Source organism: Protopterus annectens, chromosome 4.part1 (genome assembly GCF_019279795.1).
Source record: "Protopterus annectens isolate FY-2018-M chromosome 4.part1, PAN1.0, whole genome shotgun sequence".
In the NCBI taxonomy this organism is placed as follows: Eukaryota; Metazoa; Chordata; order Ceratodontiformes; family Protopteridae; genus Protopterus; species Protopterus annectens.
The window spans coordinates 791358402-791377847 of record NC_056734.1 but is presented as its reverse complement, the minus strand read 5'-3'; positions in this window follow the sequence as shown (position 1 = coordinate 791377847).

The following is a 19446-nucleotide window of genomic DNA, read 5'->3' as shown; positions in this document are numbered from 1 at the left end:
CTATGGTAGCATGTGCAAAGGTCACCTGTCGATCTACTCTCAGGTCCAGTTGGTGAATCTGTGAGTCATGTGGCAATGTTACAGCTGCCTCATGTACACAGACAACCCTCTCCCCTTCCCATACTTGTACAACACATATGAGAGATGCAACCACATAGCCAAACTGGGGGCTAAGCTCTGTTTACACAGCACTGGCATTCCCTGTCAGGTGGAGTGGGATACTACAGTGAATACAGTACCAGTCTCCCATAGACCTGCCACGACCACAATTCAAACACAGACACACACAAGTACATTATTGGGCTCTCAGAATAGCATCCTGCCTGAGCAGCGGACACCTGCAAAGCAGACACACAAGCAAACATTACGCCAGAGCAGAGCACATGCGACACATAGCTCACAAAGCCTGTCTGTCAAACAGTGTCAGGCCATACGGCTAGACAACACACCTGCTACGGTTGTATGAGGTACCTCTGTTGACACGTACACGGTGGTCCTGCTCCCAGGCTGAACAAGGTGACGGTCATGCTGAGCTGCCCGTCAGGCACTATGATCCACCACATAACACAAGCAAAGCAGTCACTCCAAGGCATGTAGCAGTATGACTCAGTCATTGTCTGTGCCAGTGCTTATGACCTATGATGCACCTCCCTGGACTACATGTTAGTGGACATGGAGGGGCTCTCTGAGGGTGTGGCCCAGGCTGGTATGACCCTTGCTTTGGGTAGCATCTCACCCTCACCATGAACGCTGCCACAATATGTAGACAGGATCATCGGTTTCTGCACTTAACGTATCTTTCAGTGACATCCAAAGGGGATCCAATGCCTGTCAGTGTGGGATTACATGCTGGACATGCCACATTGCTTTGCTTGGGACAGCTTGCACCTGTCACCCATGGGCCGTTGTATATTGGCAGAGGCTGTTGCTACACACATACTGCCTTTGTATGCAAGGCTGACATTGCATAGCCACCTACACAGGTAGCACACGGGATGGGACACTAATAGCAATGCTACTCAACAGCAGTAGTGTAAACCTCAAGATGCATGCAGTGGAAACTGTCCTTAGCATGGGGTACAGCAATATCCATGCAGTAACAGACTCCTGGTACAAGGCTCCCATGTGCACACCATCAGTGCCAGGTCATTCCTGATACCATGCTTGTCATCCCGTACACATGCACCAAAACAGAACAGGGGGGATGTATCCAAAGGCACCTCAGATACACACACCCCCAGGTTGGTGGCACTGCACAAAGCATCAGAGCCTCTCCATGTGCAACACACAGTGGGTTAGACTGCCTTCACGTTCATAGCCTGGCACACTCCACACTCCCATACCCAGGAAACCCACTTGGCCTTCCTGACAACACTGGGAATATGACGGTCTCTACACACACCATTATATGGTTGTACTGCAACTACCCAAACATACAGTGTGAGCATTATTCTAGCTGCAAGACCCTATCTGAAGGTGTCTTATCATTCATTCCCTGCATTGCTATGGAACAACTTGTTACCACTCCCACAAGTGGTGACAACATGCTGCACCTGTTCATCACCAACATGTGGACTACATGCTCCAGACCAATCATGTATCCCTCGCTGGTGGGATGACACCATCTACAACCCACACTGTATAGTCACATACCACATGCAGCCCCTGCACAGAACACCACAGTCATACAGTTGTCTGATGCATATTCCATGTATTCACATGAGGTAGGCTTCGGACATGGGAACTCTTGCAGTTCACAGGTACATATGTGTAGGTGGCACACACATACATCATGTATGCATTGACATTACTGATATAATGTATGTCGTGCAATATTGGGAACAGCACCCCACACACATGGACAAACTGTGTGACAAAATTACACATTGCATTTGTAGGATACAAACCCCTACCTAACTATGTTAGATCACTTGTGAGAGTCACATTAGCAGAGCACGCTATTTGCATTACTGGGGGGATTGCTTTCTCCTGCTGTACTTATAGGGTGCTGACATCATCAGTGTTTAGACAGTGGAATATTCAGCATGTGTTGTGTAGTAAAAGTTGCCAAAAGGGACATTTTTCATACACATGGACTTGCACACACTACTCCCCCATACACAGTCACACACACACTGGTCACTTGCAGGATTCAAACCCCTATCTAACTATGTTATGACACTAGTGAGAGATGCATTAGCAGAGCACGCTATTTGCATTACTAGGGGGGATTGCTTTCTCCTGCTGTACTTATAGGGTGCTGACATCATCAGTGTTTAGACAGTGGAATATGCAACATGTTTTGTGTAGTAAAAGTTGCCAAAAGGGACATTTCTCATACCCATGGAATTGCACACACTACTCCCCCATATACAGTCACACACACACTGGGCACTTGCAGGATTCAAACCCCTACCTAACTATGTTATGACACTTGTTAGAGACACAGTAGCGGAGCGCGCTATTCACATTACTGGGTATAATTTCTGCTCATGACATATGTATAGTGTGCTGACATCATTATGGATGAAGAGGTATGTACATCTGTTACTATCCATCAGTAAGGGGGAGAGCATATCTATGCATTAACTTTGCACAGGCACAGTGGCCTACTGTACTGTGGAGGCAGATGCCAAATACACTGTGGATAGCCTTCTGTATTCCCTAGGGACACCGGTCAGGTATTGCACTCTACGGCCATATGTTTACCTGTCAGATGCACGTATCTGTTGCTCATATACTGTTTGTGGGTCTTTATTGCCATAGCCTTCCCTATCTCTATAAACAACTTGTGTACTGTGGGAGATGTTTGCATATGAGTGGGATCCAGTACTTTACTTATGTCTCTGTTGTAACTTCACTGTGTGCACTGGGCAGATGTCTGTATTGTAGGAGGTTCCTGTGTTAACACATAGAAATGCCAGATATGTGTGTGCACCTGCTGAACTGTGACATGGCCTAAGTGTGTGAGCATGCCCAGTTCACAGTGTGTATGGCTTCTTGACTGCCACATCTCATTTATCTAAGTGTGCGAGCATGCCCAGTGTGACCTTTCCTTATGTTTGGATCTGTGGACCACCACATTTCTGTTTGTGTGTGGATGCCATCTATATATCACATGTACAGTTGAGTGTTGGACATCAGGTTGTACTTTTACTGCCCAACTGCTGTGTGTCTGAACCTAACAGGCATTATGCTGTGCCTGCAGGGTCACCATGGGATAGTTTGCATACAGTTGTCATCATCCTTTCCTGCTGACCAAACAGTTGTATTGTTTCAGTCCTATCACTGCTTGTAATGTTTATAGTGAGCACACCAGAGTGGTTGAGGGCCAGTTGTGCAGATATGACCATGTTGCATTTTGTTCCGATATGGACAGCTTAGTACATGATTGTCCGACATTGTTAATGTATTCCACAACTTGTGTGGACAGTGACAAACAATGGCCATGTGCCCTAGTCCATTTGTAATGCTAGTCAGAGAGTGTTTGTCCTTCAACACACATTTACTGGTGTTTGCCATGACATATGTCACGGTTAGTGTGCTGTGCCTCTGTCTACCCATGACATACAGGTGATATCCAGGGTACACCTGCCATCACCCATCCAGTCATCATGATTCCTCTGGATGACAGTCACTGAGCGTCTCCCTGGATATCCTGTAGTGGGAGTTTAGTCGTGAGTGGAGTGAGCTTCTGGGTTGTGGACCAATCAGTACAGCATGTCCTGTTTATGTCTGTGCTGGGGTTCAGGCCTGTCAGCTGCATAGGTCACCAGCATTCAGTGTTTACATGGTGCCAAATGTCCATTGATGCCAGGTTGGTCATGGCTCTATACATCAGGCACAGTTCACCTCCAGCCAGGCAGTATGGCACTGTGTGGAGCTGCAGTTACTTTACTCAGGCAACACATGGCATCTGTTACAGCTCTGCAATCCTCCTGGTGGGGTATTTGTGTGGTCATTCCAGTTGCTGCAGGTGTCTGCTATGGTACATCCCTGAAGGGCCATTGTACACAATTGTGAGGCTGCTGATGAATGACTGGAGAGGTACATTGACCTACCCTAACCAAGCTGTGCTTACCTTCATGATTAGGTGGGTATATGGTATGTTTCTGTAACCACTACAGACACATGGTTGTCACATGCAGGATATGTGTCACCTTGTGTCCCCAAGTCTCTTATTGCTCTTGATGTACTTACTGGGTTAACACCTATGTGGTAATTTCTGGCCATGTACTGTGTTTCCACAGGGGTTGACTATACCCTATTCTGCATTTAGCTTGTTGACATGGCTGTGGCACTACTTGTGTGTTTCTATGTGTGCCTTTTGTAGGTTGCTTGAGTCAGCTGGAGGGTCCGATATGGTGGCCAGTTTGTCGTCCTCTGCAAACCTATTCAGACAGAGTCCTTCCATGTTGGCCTGTACCTATGTGACATATATAGCATACAAGAGGGTTCCCAGGACCTTGCCTTGTGGGATGCCAGTTGTACCTGGTTTGCTGTCTGCCATGGCTACAGCATGTCTGCCAGGTCAGTTCTGTCCTTGAGCTGGTTTGCAACCCATCTACTTGCATAGGGGTTTATAGTTAGGCTGGTGAGCTTATCTGTACCGCCAACTAGGGTATTGTATGGAAGGGTTTAGCAAGGTCCAGATAGGCTGTGTGATCGACATTCCCCACATCACTGGGCTTGGTGCATGTTTCACATGAGTCAGACATGTGTACGGGTCAGGATCTGCCCTAAGACAGCCACACTGGGTAGGGTCCAATGTCTGTAGGTACCCAATCTCGTTATTCATGGGATCCATGATCATCCTCTACATTACTTTGCCAACCTAGATATTCAGGGTTGAGGGGTGATAGTTTGCAGTATCCACTCAGGCACCCCCTTTGTGGTGTGGGACCACTGTTGCTGTACACCGCTCTTTGGGTACATATCCTGTGGTAGGACTGATAGTGCACAGTAATGATATTTGCTGTTCCATTCTTCTTACAGTACTTGGACACAACCCAGGACACCATCTGGTACCATTGATGCTGTGTGCTGTGCTTTGTGGATGCTGGCTGCTACCTCAGCATCTGCAATGTCGGGGGGCCAGCACTCTCCTGGGATAGATATTTGGCAGTTAGGTGCTGGTGGGGAGTTTGCAAAGAATCTGTTAGGTAGGATGTTGGCAATGTGTGTGGGTTTGGTGTATTGTTTGTGATATTAGAGTGCTGCAGAGCATATCTGTGGATTACCACCATGGTTCCTACCATCAGGTAGGACAGCTGTGTAATAATCCTTTGTGTCCTGCACAATGTGTATCATCATAGGTTCATACTAGGCTATCTGCCCTGGCCTTGTTTGAGCACAGACAGACTGTGTGTGGGTCTCAACACCCCTTGCAATGTGCATATCATGCCCACGTAGGGTTTACTTTCCTAGATGTGACACAGGGATGGTCTCCAGTGTACACCTGCTATCTCTCATGCACTTCAATGGATTTCTCTTGTTGAGTTTGTGTGTGGAGCTCAGCCTATCATGGACTGGGATTCTGTTCCAGAGTGTCCTGAGTCTCTGGGTTATGGATCTGTCCCTCCAGCCCATCCTATTAATCTATGTGTAGAGGTTCAGATATCTCACTGTGGTGTGTCTGCTGGATTTGGGGTTTCTGCAGTGGAGCATGTCCATTCATTCTGGATTGGCCATGGCCTTGTACATCAGGCATACATCACCTCTGACTGTGCAGTATGCTTCTGAATTGGGCTGTGGTTTCTTCAGCCAGGCTGCAGATGTCCAATGTTTGGACCCTTTATCCTGTTGGTGGGGTACATTTGGGGTCTTTCTGACTGCTGCATGTGTAAGGTAAGGTACATGCGGACTGGGGCATAGTTGTCACGTATGGGCCTGATAAGGGAAGGGTATGGGGGCACAGTGACCTCTGTAGCTGTACATGTGCATCCTTTCATATTAAGGTTGGCAATATAGCAGGTCTTCCTGGCCACCTTGGCAATGTGTGTGTCACGTGACAGGTTACCGTCCACTTGTGTCCCTAAGTCCATGACTACTTCTTCCATACATAATGGATTGCCACCTATGTCATACTTTGTGTGTGCCTTGTTTGGTATTTGTTGGGACATTCATACTCTGACGTGTCTTCAGGAAGGCTGGCTGGGGTACCTGGGTTTGTGTGTGGGGTCTGTAGCAGGCTTCAAACAGGTACACAGTTTAAGACAGTGTTACTCGCCCGTGGATAGTCCATGCTGCTTCTTGCTTTGGTACCAATCAGGGGGTGTGGTTATTCTTGATAATTACTGGTAGCCACACTCCTATTGTCGTGTGTTCCATGTTTTGGAGCTGTAGAGCATGGTATGAGGCATAAGATGGTAGTATTAGGGTGCTCTTCTGGGCCTTGCCCAGGTTTCTGTTACAGTACACATATTACCATTCTCCATGCTGTGGTGAGTTTGGTCTGCATGCACCTTGCAGGTTAGACTTCTGGCACTGGGTAGCATTACGTCCAGGTTATTATCCCTTGTGCTACCTATGTTGATGAGTTTGTGTTTCCAAACTTACCTATTCCAGGCACAGTGGGGGTGACAGCAGCCTTTGCCAGTATCTACACAGCCAGGTGTGCTGGGTGCATGCCATCCCTAGCAGGTGGGGCATCATGTCTTGCTCGGCATGTCAGCCCAGGCTGTCAGCCATGTGTTCCCCCTTGCTAACAGCAATACCTCAGCCAATTATTGTACTTGATCTTGTTGTCTTCATAGTGTGGCATCATGCTTGGTGAGGGTGAGATGTTAGGTTGGGTCTTCATGTCTGCATATACTAGATGGTGTTACATTGCTTAACACATGGCAATCATGCCTCAGGTGGTGCTGCAGGGCTGCCTCTGTCGGATGCACATACTACACTCCCTGTACATGTTTGAGAGCAGGTTATGTTATTTTAGGCATCCCTGTTACTATATGAGTGAGTCAGAGAGGGGTATCATTCCCAGGGTTCCTACTGAGCCAGTGTATGTGCTATGCGTTGCCTCTTTGCCAAGGCCAGGGCATACTGGCAATGGTGGGCGGCTGTTTGGCCCAGTCCTATGCTGGTCCTGCTGCAGCTGTTTTCGCAGGATCATATTATGTAGCATAGCACATACCATGACAATTTGGGTACATGTAGTTGGTGAGTACTGCAAGGCTCCAACAGATGTATCCAGACACCGGAACCGTGACTTGAGCAGCCCAAACACACGCTCTATTACATTACGTGTTTGTGCGTGTGCCTCATTATGGCGTTCCTGTTCAGGTGTGTGTGCGTTTCTGATGGTTGTCATCAGCCACGGCTCCAGTGCATAACCTGCATCCCCCACTAGGTGTCCGTGTGGGATGTCCCCATTGGCAAATGTCTGGTACAGCTGCGTCAAATGCGAGATATGGGAATCATGGTAGCTCTCAGGTCAGCCAGCACACGCATTCATTATTATGCCCTGGGCATCACACACAACCTGGCAGTTGATGGAGGGGAAGCCCTTGTGGTTGATGTAGGCCCTACCCTGCTCACTGGCTGGTGCTTTGATGCATATGTGCGTGCAGTCTATTGCACCCACTACCTCAGGGTATTCCGCTATTTGCTGGAAGAGACGCATATTGCTGGCCAATACCTCACGGGCATTGGGGAAATATACATGATCACCGACATGTGCTGACATGGCATCCAGGAACTGGTGCAGTACCCTGGAGGCTGATGTCTGTGATATCCCCATCATATCACCAGTTGGTCTCTGGAAGGTACCTGTTGCTAGTATTCTTAGGCCAACACATACCTTGGTTTCCACTGGGATGGGTTCCCCTCTGTTGGTTCTGTGTGAGGCGTGGCCTGCACAGCTCAACAATTTGCTGCAGGAGGTCTCTGTCCACTCTATAGTGCTCCACTATCTCCAGCTCATGTAACCCCTGGTAGGTGACCCTGGGCCTGTACACTCTTCTCCGTCTCCTCACTGTGGGTTGTCTGGCAGCATTTCCATTGTCACCACCCTCAGCAAGTCTCCTATGTCTCTTTATGACAGCTATGGCAGCCCCTAGCATGTTTGGTCTGAGTGCAGCTTTTTCAGTTTTCACTTCTACTAGCTTACTCCTGTCTTGCAGTATCTCTTGAGAGAAACATACTACAATGCTGTTTGCAGTGTTTTAAGTGCTGGGCTGGGCTTGTATTCTGCCTGTGTAATTGCCTGCTTCTAATTGTTTTCACCTGCTACCTCTACAGGTATTCCCTGCTAGTTTCCTACTATTTCTCCTGCTTCCTTTTCCTCTCGGTTTCCTCAGGGGGGAGCAGCGCGCATATCAGCAAAAACACACTCACAGTGGCTACCACGCGTGCACACATGCTTACATGGACTAGGATCTGCTTATTCAGTTTAAAACGCGCGTACACCAGCGCAAACAGGTTTACAGAACTTTAAACAGGCTCCTACATGCTTACTCTACCATACACGAGCGCACTCTGTATTACTCGCGCCTCCCAGCGCGCACACGTGCAAATGCACGTACAGCAAGAAGCTTTCGTGTTGGCCACAGTGTACACCTTCCATTTCTTGACTTTGCCATGCTTATCTGTTGACACTCCTCTTTTTCTGCTGTGTGACTGATATGTTTCACATACCACTTTGCTCCAATGAGCTTGCTTTCTTCCTGACATTCCCCCCTGTGATGTCACCTATCTCCTACTCTGTTACTCCCCCTTATCTAACTCTTAAACTACACGGACTGTGCTCATTTGCTATGTGACAGTGTGATTCACTATCCTACCATTCATTTACATAGGATTGCCTACTAATGCTTAGTTACATGTCTTACACTCAGCTTCCCCCTTTAGCAACCACTAGACGGTGGCCGTGTTGTTTTTGGTCTGCTAGTCCTTGCATTGCAAATCCATGCATTACATAAAACCCACATTTGTGGGTTTCTAACCTTCCTTTTTCAGTTTTATATAGCGCAGCCCATTTGCGGGGGGCTGCGCTGCATTTAAACATCGCTGATCTTCGAAAAAAAAAATTATTTTTTTTCATGTTTGCATCGGTTTACCATGCCAATGGCCACATATTTGGTCATTGGCATGCTGTCTGTAACATTTGCACACTTTATTTGGAGCTGTCATGGCTCCGTTGTGTTATTTGCAGTAACGTATTCAGTTGTCAACTGAGTACATTTCTGCAACTAACACGACTCTTACACGGGCTGGTTTCAGCTTTGTGGATCGCTAATCTACCTCATTTGCATTCTTTTCGGCTGCAAGTGGGGTGATTAGCATATCCACACCCTGCCAGTGAAAGAGTCATTTTAGCTTTCTCTTACATGGGATTTCGGGCTGTTCCTGGATCGCGATGGCTGCATGGAGTCTTACACGGCTCTTAGACTCCGTGCAATCCATCGTGAGTCCTGCCCACTGTGTTTTAAATTGTAGCCATTTGCAAATAGCAAGTGGATTTCCGCAATGTGTAAAAGCAAGCAGACCTTTTTTTTCACTCAGAAACTTAGAATTGGTCACCATATTTAAGAAAGGCAGCAGCCACTAGACAAACCAGCAATGGCCCTGATATTTCTACAATAATGAAATATGATTTACATTCCAGAAATTATATTTACTTATGTAGACATTCAAAGGCTGATTTTTTTCAAAGGAGACAAACTATTTGCTTACACATAATGCACAACTTTTTAGTTTGCTTATAAAGGTGGATTGAAATACCATTATCTCAAAAGTTTTACATTACATTTACATTATATTTGTGCCACTTTACAAACAGGACATGCTCAGTTATTACAGGCATTTTATTTCAAACAAACAGTCTATGTCATTAAGTTGTAATGCATGTGGCAATCACTTTGTTGTAATTCTTTATATAATTCTGCCTCAAAGATTTCTATTATTACTATTATATGAACATTGACTAAACTGGCAAGATGACTTGAATTTCAGTCACTTGTCCCCCACTTTGTTCTTTAAACATTATAATACACTAATACCAGTGTCACTGAATATGGCTTCCTGTTCCTGAAATCTGCATATATAATCATACTTTCCTAACTCATTATTGACTGCTAAGTTCAAATACTCAGGATTTCATCTTGCAAATACCTGTTTAACTCCTTTTGTATCATGAATGAATTTAATAAAATTATCTCCAGTGCTTCATGTTTTTGATACATTATTTTCAGACTATGTAGGTACTGTAAAATGCACCGAGCATAGTTACAAATGTGTCATAGGTAAGTACTAGGTTAGTTGTCCTTGTCAGTTATTTTAAGCTTCCCTTCCCTTTTTGTGCTTGAAATAACCTATCTCATTTGATTATAGATTAGCCTTATCCATTCTATGGCTGATAATTATTTATTACACCTAATGAGAGTAGCTAGGATCATACCATTGGTAGGTGGAAGGGACCGGTGTATGGGATTAGTAGTACAGGGGTCAGTCCTGTTGCAAATTTTCTGTTTCATATCCATAGATCTATGTAGTGCTTGAATATGAACAGGGATGAACATTGTTCAATGTGGATGGGGAGTCTGTTCCACAGCAGCAGCATCCTCTGCAAGATATATCTGTCCCTCCACACCATTCTTTTGATATTGCAGTAGAGGTATAGATCCCCATACCGAGCATTTCTGATGCCATTTATATGTGGATGTGTAGTAAATCCCATTAATAATGAATTGCAGGTTGCCTTGTATGCCAGACACAGGCCACCCCTTAGCGGTTTGTAGGATACAGAGTATAGTGACATCATAATGTATTGCATCCAGCAATAAAGTTGAGTGAAAATATTTCAGTCCTTGATCTATTTTTAAATTCATTTTAACAGTCTGCATCTAATTTAGCTGTCTTTAGACATGTATTAGTAATTCTAGTAAATAGTGGCACTGCATTTTACCATTTAAGTGGACTTGCTGTTGGTATTAAACCCTAGTTTTTTTCTTATGTGGGTAGTGTGCATCATGTTACTACAGGGTTTGTGTTTTCATTAAGTTAGTTCCATGCTAGTGATCTACAGTACTAAGTGTCTTTCTCTTCCACTGACCCTGTTCTAGTTGTGTTCTGAAATGCAGTGTATCTGTTATAAACAACAGAAAGCTCAATAGACCACACAGACCAGTAGCAAGACATTAGAATCTGGTCTTTGTAGCAACTAAAGCACATAACTAGCCTGGTAACCTTCTTTTAACACCAGAAGGAACGAGTAAACTAATTAAAACAAAAACTCACTAATTTAGCTGCAAAGGCAGTGTGATGGTGTCCATCAGACAGTTTCATGGCTGATTGCAAATGCACTGTATAGACTCAGACATTTAGAGACTTAAATATCTCTATACAACTTAGCCCCCCATTTATATTGTACTTTAAATAATCAGTAGTTGTGTGAAGAGGCTCTTGTTCCCATTAGGTTACAAACTGTTCTTGTTGTGTAAACTTAGATTTTTTTGTTTGTTTGTTTGTTTCAGATAAGTAGATTCTCCAGTAAATCAACTAATTACCCACAAGAACAATGCCACTTTCAGCCATTAAAAAACACCTCTAATGATGGATTTGCATTTTTCCATTTGTCTTTGTAGCCAGCCTAATTGAATTTTGCATCATGAGACAAAGTAGCTACTGTCTCATTTTTACTGACATCCACCTACTAATTAAACCAGCAAACACAATGGGTGTGATTTGTACTTGTACTATGTTATTGTTATTGGCAAAAATACAACAAATAAGATGCAGGTTATTGGTACTACACAATGCAACACTAAACAAAGCACATAGAGCTCAGACCAAACTCATAGACATCACTGTACTGAGAATCTTAAAAGTAACCTACCTAAACCACAATGGCCTCATAAATCTAACCTAAGACAAAATTACGCTCAATAACCTCACAAACACACATCACAGACAGCATCCACTATGAAAAGAGATCTCTAAGGGTCAGATGGACTCAGTTTCAAAAGGCCATAAGACAAATGTGCACACAATCCAATGTCTTATTCATAGATGACTCCACAGTGAGGCACACAGATGTACCACTCACCAGATTATGCAAAGAGATGGTCTTGCTCAGTTGTCTATCAAGCACCTAGTTTCACCACACCCAACAAGCACTCATATCTTTGCACCATATGTACACATATTACACAGCCATAGTACACCGCACATGTAAATGACTTGAAACTTACCTCCATGGACTTTTATAGAGAAATTATGGAGCTTATAAAAAGAGAAATTATCTAGCTTTTAGAACACAAATATAGGCCAATATGAGCCCAGACTTGAGCAGTATTCTACCATTACCAAGAATGATGCTGCAATATGAACAAAAGATTATTTATTTCAACAACTGGCTTAGATTATGGTGTTAGTCAAAGGGTGTGCAATATATAACAGCCTGAGAAGACATGGTAGACGGTCCAAACTGTTTTTCCAAGGATGGCCTAAAAATCTCTCCTCCATCCCTCCAAAGGCTTTTATATATTAGCTAAATCCTTGTCCACCTCCAAAGTACCTCTTTAGACAATGCCAGTCTTCTAAAGTTTCTAATATAAATAAATAGAATCCAGATAACATTAATGTATTTCTGCTCAATGCTGGGAGCCTTAAAAAAACTCCACTCTCTACATGTACTCCTTAACCTTGAAAAGATTGATGTATGCATCCTCATAGAGACCTAGTTTAATACCACTGAAAGCAATCCATCAGTGTAGGGTTTCAAGGTTTATCACATGTTCAGGCCCACTGCAACAGATGAAAACACTGAAGGCTGCTGTGCCAACACAGTCTTAAAAAACACTATCTCCAGATTTGTTAGATAAGATAATGGCATGGAACTCCTCTACGTACAACTTGCTATTAAGAAAATCCCTTATCTAATCACAGATATCTATAGGTCCCCCCTCTACGCCTCTCTCTGCCCAAAAATTCTACCAAACTAGTATGGGATTCTTTATAAATTAAGCCAAACACCATTATCCTATGAGATTTCAGCAACCCCTTTATAAACTGGGAATCTTATACATCTTCAAATATGCATGTCCAGAGATTCTTGAACTTCATAGTTTCAAACTCCCTGGACCAGTAAGGATATTCCCCTAGCAGAAGTGATAACATTCTGGGCTTAGTCCTTTCCAACATGGGGCAGCTTTGCTCATCACCATTTGTAACTTCCTTGTAGTTAAATTAGACCACAGGTTAAGCTTAATCACATTCATCATAAGAATAAAAAGTAAAGTATTTCCAGTACCTCAGTATTCAGAGCATATGCAAAAGCTAATAAACTAAAACTGAGTGAATACTTGGCTAATTTCATAAGCCCCTGCCATCTGGATGACCCCCTGTTATGCAATATCCTTTATTGTGAAATTATGTGCACATATAAATAACTGCATAGACTCATCTGTCCCCTCATAAGCAAATACAATGCCAAATTCAAAAATAAACCCCAGATATAAATAGACTCTATAATAACAAAAAAAAAAACTCATCGCAAACAAAGAATAAATCTTTTATAATGCCATTTCTGCTTATTTATTTATTTATTTGACATTTGTTAGCCAGGTTGGTCCATATGAGCTAGGAGCCCATTTTCAGTGGAGACCCAAGGAGAAAAGCTCCATAATAATACAAACTAAAAGCTATAATTACAAAAAAAAAAAAATACAGTGTTAAAACATTTGAAAAGGTAAAGCAACAATAGAAAAAATATGTAAGGTAGATAAAATACATACATAATGGTGATAACAAGGCGGTGCAGTATTAATGTATGAGATATTTAAGAGTAGATACTAAAGTAGAACATAAAATATACATATTTACATGGACTGTTGCAGCATTGAAAGTGGAGCCTGAAGACAGTATGATAAAGAAAAAAAAGAGAAAGTCATAGGAGTTGAACATTAAGAAGAAATGAGGATATAATAAAGTGGAAGATGGGGATGAGGGAGTTAAGCAGGGTCATGACAGGGGCAGTACGATGTGTTTAGTAGGTAGTGTTTTATAACTACAAAGGATAACCACAAAGTCTTCTTTAATAGTGTTAAATATCTCCGAAACAATGCCTAGCATTGTGTAGTTAATAGCATAGGATATCACATATTCAGACCCAGAGGACACACTCAGTCTACCAGTAGACAAGTTTTGCTCAGTCTTCATCATCACTTCTCTCCTCTAAAATTATCTGTTCTCATATTCATATCAGTGTGTGTCCTCAAAGTCTTCCAGTAACAAGTTCAGAAGGCACTATCTAAGGCCAAGTACACTATATGTATGGGGGCAGATACTTGTCGGCCTGAAAATGACATGTCTTTTCTTTACAGAAGCTATTTAATAAGCAGGCTTCATGTTGACTGAATGCAGGATAACAACAGTCTTTCCTTTGCATTAAAGTGTCACTACAATGGACCCAAGTAATTATAGACCATTAAGACTGACCGGTCTCATCTGTAAGGCAATGGAAAGGATTATTATTGAATTAATAAATAATTTTATAAATATCCTAAAGACTCTTGACCCAACCAAGTTCATATTTGTCAAGAGTGGGTCCTGTCTACTTAACCTGATTGACTACTTTAAAAAATTACTAAAGCAATGACAAATGCAAAACAATACACACAACATATCTAGACCTCTCATATGTGTTCAACTTCATCCTACACTTAGGTATAATAGATGCACTCTTCCAACTAAATGTCAGTCCATATGAAAATTGCTAAATAACAAAGTGGCTCACAAATGGAATACAGGAAGGTTGACTGGGGTGGACTTGCTCCTCCAAAAGACTTATCTCTTTTAGTGCACTGCAGGGTTCAGAGTTTGGACCACTCCTCTTTGACATGTAGTTCTCAGAGATCAAAGCTAATTTTATGGGTGTGGGGTTGACCAGTTTTTCAAATGACTAAAACTTGGTACTATTATAAAGTCGCCAGATGACATCATGATCCTTCAGTAGGACCTTCCACAAACAAATAGTTGTTGTCAAAACCATGGACTAAAACTAAATGCCAAAAAGTATATAATCATATATTTTGCTTCCCCTATAACTATCACATTGAGAACACCTCCATGGAAATTAGATTTCAAATTAAGGATCTCAGAATTTATGCCAATAATGACTGTTTTAGTTTTTACATCAGAAAAATGGAGCATCATCTCAGAAGGAGAGTATATGAACATGTTTATGCAATTAGTAGAACTAACAAAAACAATGCTTTATACGGGCATGTTCAGGAATGCTTAGGATTCACAAAATTTTTGTTTAGTATAGTGGAAGTTGTTCCACAGGATATTAAAGGGAGAACTGGGAAAGTCACCTTGAAATGAAGGAACTGTTTCGGCAGCTTAGAGTAAATGTTGCCAACGATAAAGGACTTAATGACTATAGTTCCATTGTACCTGTTCTGAAACACAAAGCTGCTCAACTGTAAAGACATGTCTATTGAATATATTTTAATGGTTTACTTTGTGTATAAATGTTTTTCTAAATTACTTTTCATTTTTATGACAATTTTTCTGTTAATTTTTTGTGTTTAGTTTCACTTGCATGTATTTAACTGTCGTACTTTAAAATTGTTAGATTTTAGTTAATTGATCATGTGGTTTGTCAATTAGTGGTTATAAAAAGGAGTTGTTTGTGTTATGAAGAAGTCCATTTATTTAGGATGAAAGCACTTAACTGTCTTCATGTTATGAATAAAGGTGCTTTTTACTATTTTGCCATCATGCCTTGTCTGGTTTAAGTGGATTTAAGATGCTGTGTACATTTACCACAAGTGGTTTGCTTTTATTTGAGCACATTTGGCAAAGCGGCACTTCGTGAGCTTTTCTGGTTCTTGGTTTTGTTTGGCTGCACGATTACACGTTACTGGACTGATATTTTTACTGTTTGACAATCCAGTTTATAGAAATGAACAGGAAAATATATAATTGTTATTTAAATATTCCTGTGCAATAGGTATAACTGTAGGGCTGCCGTACACATGGTCATAGATTCTAATACAGAAAATTCCAGACATTTTTACTGTTGTTTCATTTTATATTATATTAAATATCACTTGTAATACTTTATACATAATTATAAATAGTGGACCTGATATGAATTGGATGAATGAGGGATAAGATGCCCATACTGTGTTTTGGTGGTTCAAATGTATGACTGAGTGAATACTGTCTACTATGTTTGTGCACGTACAATTCTGCTATCTGGACATGGATGGCCTTCATACTTAAATAAGACACATACACAAATGAATGTAGATACAAGAAGCTTGTCGGGTCACACACATACATGGTTAACACCTCAGTCTGTCATCTGTATTTATGAATGATTTGTGGCTATTTATGAGAAGCACTTCTTCTGTAACAAAGATGGAAAATTACTGCTGTGGAAGAAAATGTTTTGTCCATTATGCATAGGTTTGAATCCCACACTATAAAAATCAATTTTAGTAATGTAGAAAGCCAAACAAACCTGTCAGGTCAGGACAGTCATGCGTCCAGAGCATGTCAGGAAAGTTAAATCACCTAACAGTTACAGCAGCAGACACCCTTCAAACTAATATCAAGTGTCAAATTAACCTTCCAATTCAAAAAATTGTCTTCTTTCCCATTTGGCATTGTTATTCTCTGCTTAACATTGTGCATAATTTCTTGGGTATGCATACTACTAGTAAATGCTATAACAGTAATTGGTGGGAAATCATTATTTGCTACTGTTATTGTTTTGGGATTAGACATGTCTGGTGCTTGAGTGGAAGCTGTCCAATTTCGGGTGCAGGAGTCCAGAATATTTATTGGACTCCTGGTAAACAGCCAAAGCCAAAGGCTTCTGTGGGGGGACTATTCTGGCACCAGTACAAATTTGAGGCTTGGAATAGTCTGGCCAAGGCTGCATCAAGTGCAACTGTCATCCCACGCACTGGAGAACACTGTAGGCACCACATCAATAACCTAAAAGGTGCAAGAAGGATGCATTGAACCAGTGGTTGGATGAGATTCAAATAAGAACATCCCACACTCGTGTAAGTATTATAATAAATAGAATTTATAATACATAGAAAGCTAAATATAGGCAAGACTGGTATGTATAATGCTCTTCTTTTCTTTTCACAGTTAATCTTGAAATTGTGGTGAATAAGCAGGCTCATTCTGTCTGGAGAGACTAGGGGAAGCAAGTGATATGTATGCAGGACAAGAGAGGTATTATTGTAGCTTTAAAAGTTAAAGAAAAATGTTTCTATACAGTAGTAGCAAAGTAAGTATGCATACCCTAACTGTAAAAGCAAGTATGCACGCACAAGTCTGTAGCACAAACTAGTTTTAGAAATCAAGTGTAAGACTGTAGTCAGAGGTTGTGGGTTCAAATACCACAAGAAACAACTATTAAACATCGCAAATTCTTTAATAATATTGCATAAATTAAAAGCTATACAAGTTGAATAAATGCCTTGCTGTTAACTGTAATCTGTATAAATGGACTAAGCATATGTGCGATATATGCACATTCCAGGGATTACTCTGTGTAATCCATAATTATAGTTGTAGTTGTTTGGATGTATACTTAAATAAAATGCTTCAGATAAAATAGTTGTATTATTGTGATTATTGAGATACCGCATCGTATGTCACATATGATAGTACTAATGTTATCTTTTTTTCTCTCTCTCCCCAACCCTTATGTCTTTTTTTTATATTCTATTATGCACCATCAAAATGCCTCCATCTCATCCATCTGTAGCAAGTCACTAAATGCTTCACAGCACAATGAGGTAAACCAACCCCAGTGGGTCAACCTGCCCCAACTCCACTGTCTCCAGCAGTAATGCCCAGAACATCTCGGACCCAACCTGGCACTACTGCCTCTTCTACCTCTGCAGAACCTACACCCTCAGGTTGCTCTGTCCCTCAGCTGGTGCTGTGGTACCCTCCAAGAGTACTGGAGGAGATGGGAATTTCATAACTCACCAGGAAATGCCAGGGTTGGTGTGTAGTGGTCCATATGAGGAGAAGACATCAAGCACTCCAGCCACCAGCAGAGGGAGGGGACAGTGATGACAACCCTGCAGCTGAGGACTAAATTCTTACTGTCCCTGTATTCAACAGACATGAGTTTGCATTGTTCCCTCCCTCACCCCAATCATGGTATCTCCCAACTTTTTGTATCCTTCACTGTCCCTGCTTCTTATCTTGTCTGTCTTGCTTGTTTGCATTTGCTTCCTCATCTACCCAATTTACCTGACCCAGAAATACCAATTTAGCTTACCTAGCATTTCTCGCTTATTTGAAAAATAATGGGCACCTGTTCCACAAAAAAAAAAAAACAACAAAAAAACTTTTGTTTCATACATAGCTTTCCATTTCACACTTGTCTTCATGACACACTTGATTTGCCCCAACTGGCTGTGCAAAATGATGGCATTGTTGTCACACCATGTTATGGAGGTGACAGTCCAAATTCAGCTAATATTCTGTACATATTTTCATTTTAGACTTTCCTATATTACTTCCTCTTTGTTCTCCCTTCTTCTTACCTCCCCCCCCATTTCACCACTTTCCTATCTACCCCATTTTAATACCTATAATCTGGTCAAAAATAGAATGACACACAATACACATAAGCACCAAAAAATAACAATGGAGTCCTTCACATTTTGGCCTCTATGTTTGAGCAGAGTTTGGCATCATGCACCAATGCCAAGCAATGGTGAACAGCTCTTTCTTGGTACAGTTACCTATATGCAATGCCGCTTAAACATGCTGCATTAATCAGCACACAGTAATACATGGTGAAGGTAGTGTAAAGTATGATTTCATTGCATTATCACTAGTTATTTTAAAGTAAAACATATACCTGGATTAGAATAATATAGCACCTGGGCTCAAAAAGAAAAGTGTCAGTGAATTTACACCTGCAGCAACAGAGACAGCTAAGCAGCAGGTGTGCTTCATATGCTCCATACTAACTCTCATAATTATAGCAATGAGCTTTGCATTTGCACACTGCTTAACTACATGCAAACAGGCAAAGCAGTATAAATGTGTATCAGACATGCGTAAACACGTTGCTAACCATCATGCAAATCCACTGCTTGGTGGTGTGCTATGCAAAGTGTACAATAGCATGTATTACTTTTGTTTACTGTCTATTTAGTGTTCATGAGATGAAACTTCATGAGGAAAGAGAAAAAAATGAAGGCCCTATCTAAGAAAATGTCACATATTTATAATTCAGCCATCTGTTACCTCCCCCCTTGCACTGCAACCCTTGTCTTTCTGTACTTGTTCACAAACATATCAACTACACTACATAAAATTAAAAGAAATGTGTTTTATACCATGCACATCTTTAGAATGACAATACACATCCATAGTTTCCAGTACTTATAGTAATATGAATACCTATCTGTATATAGCTTGTAATGCTGTTTCTAAAAGTATACCTGC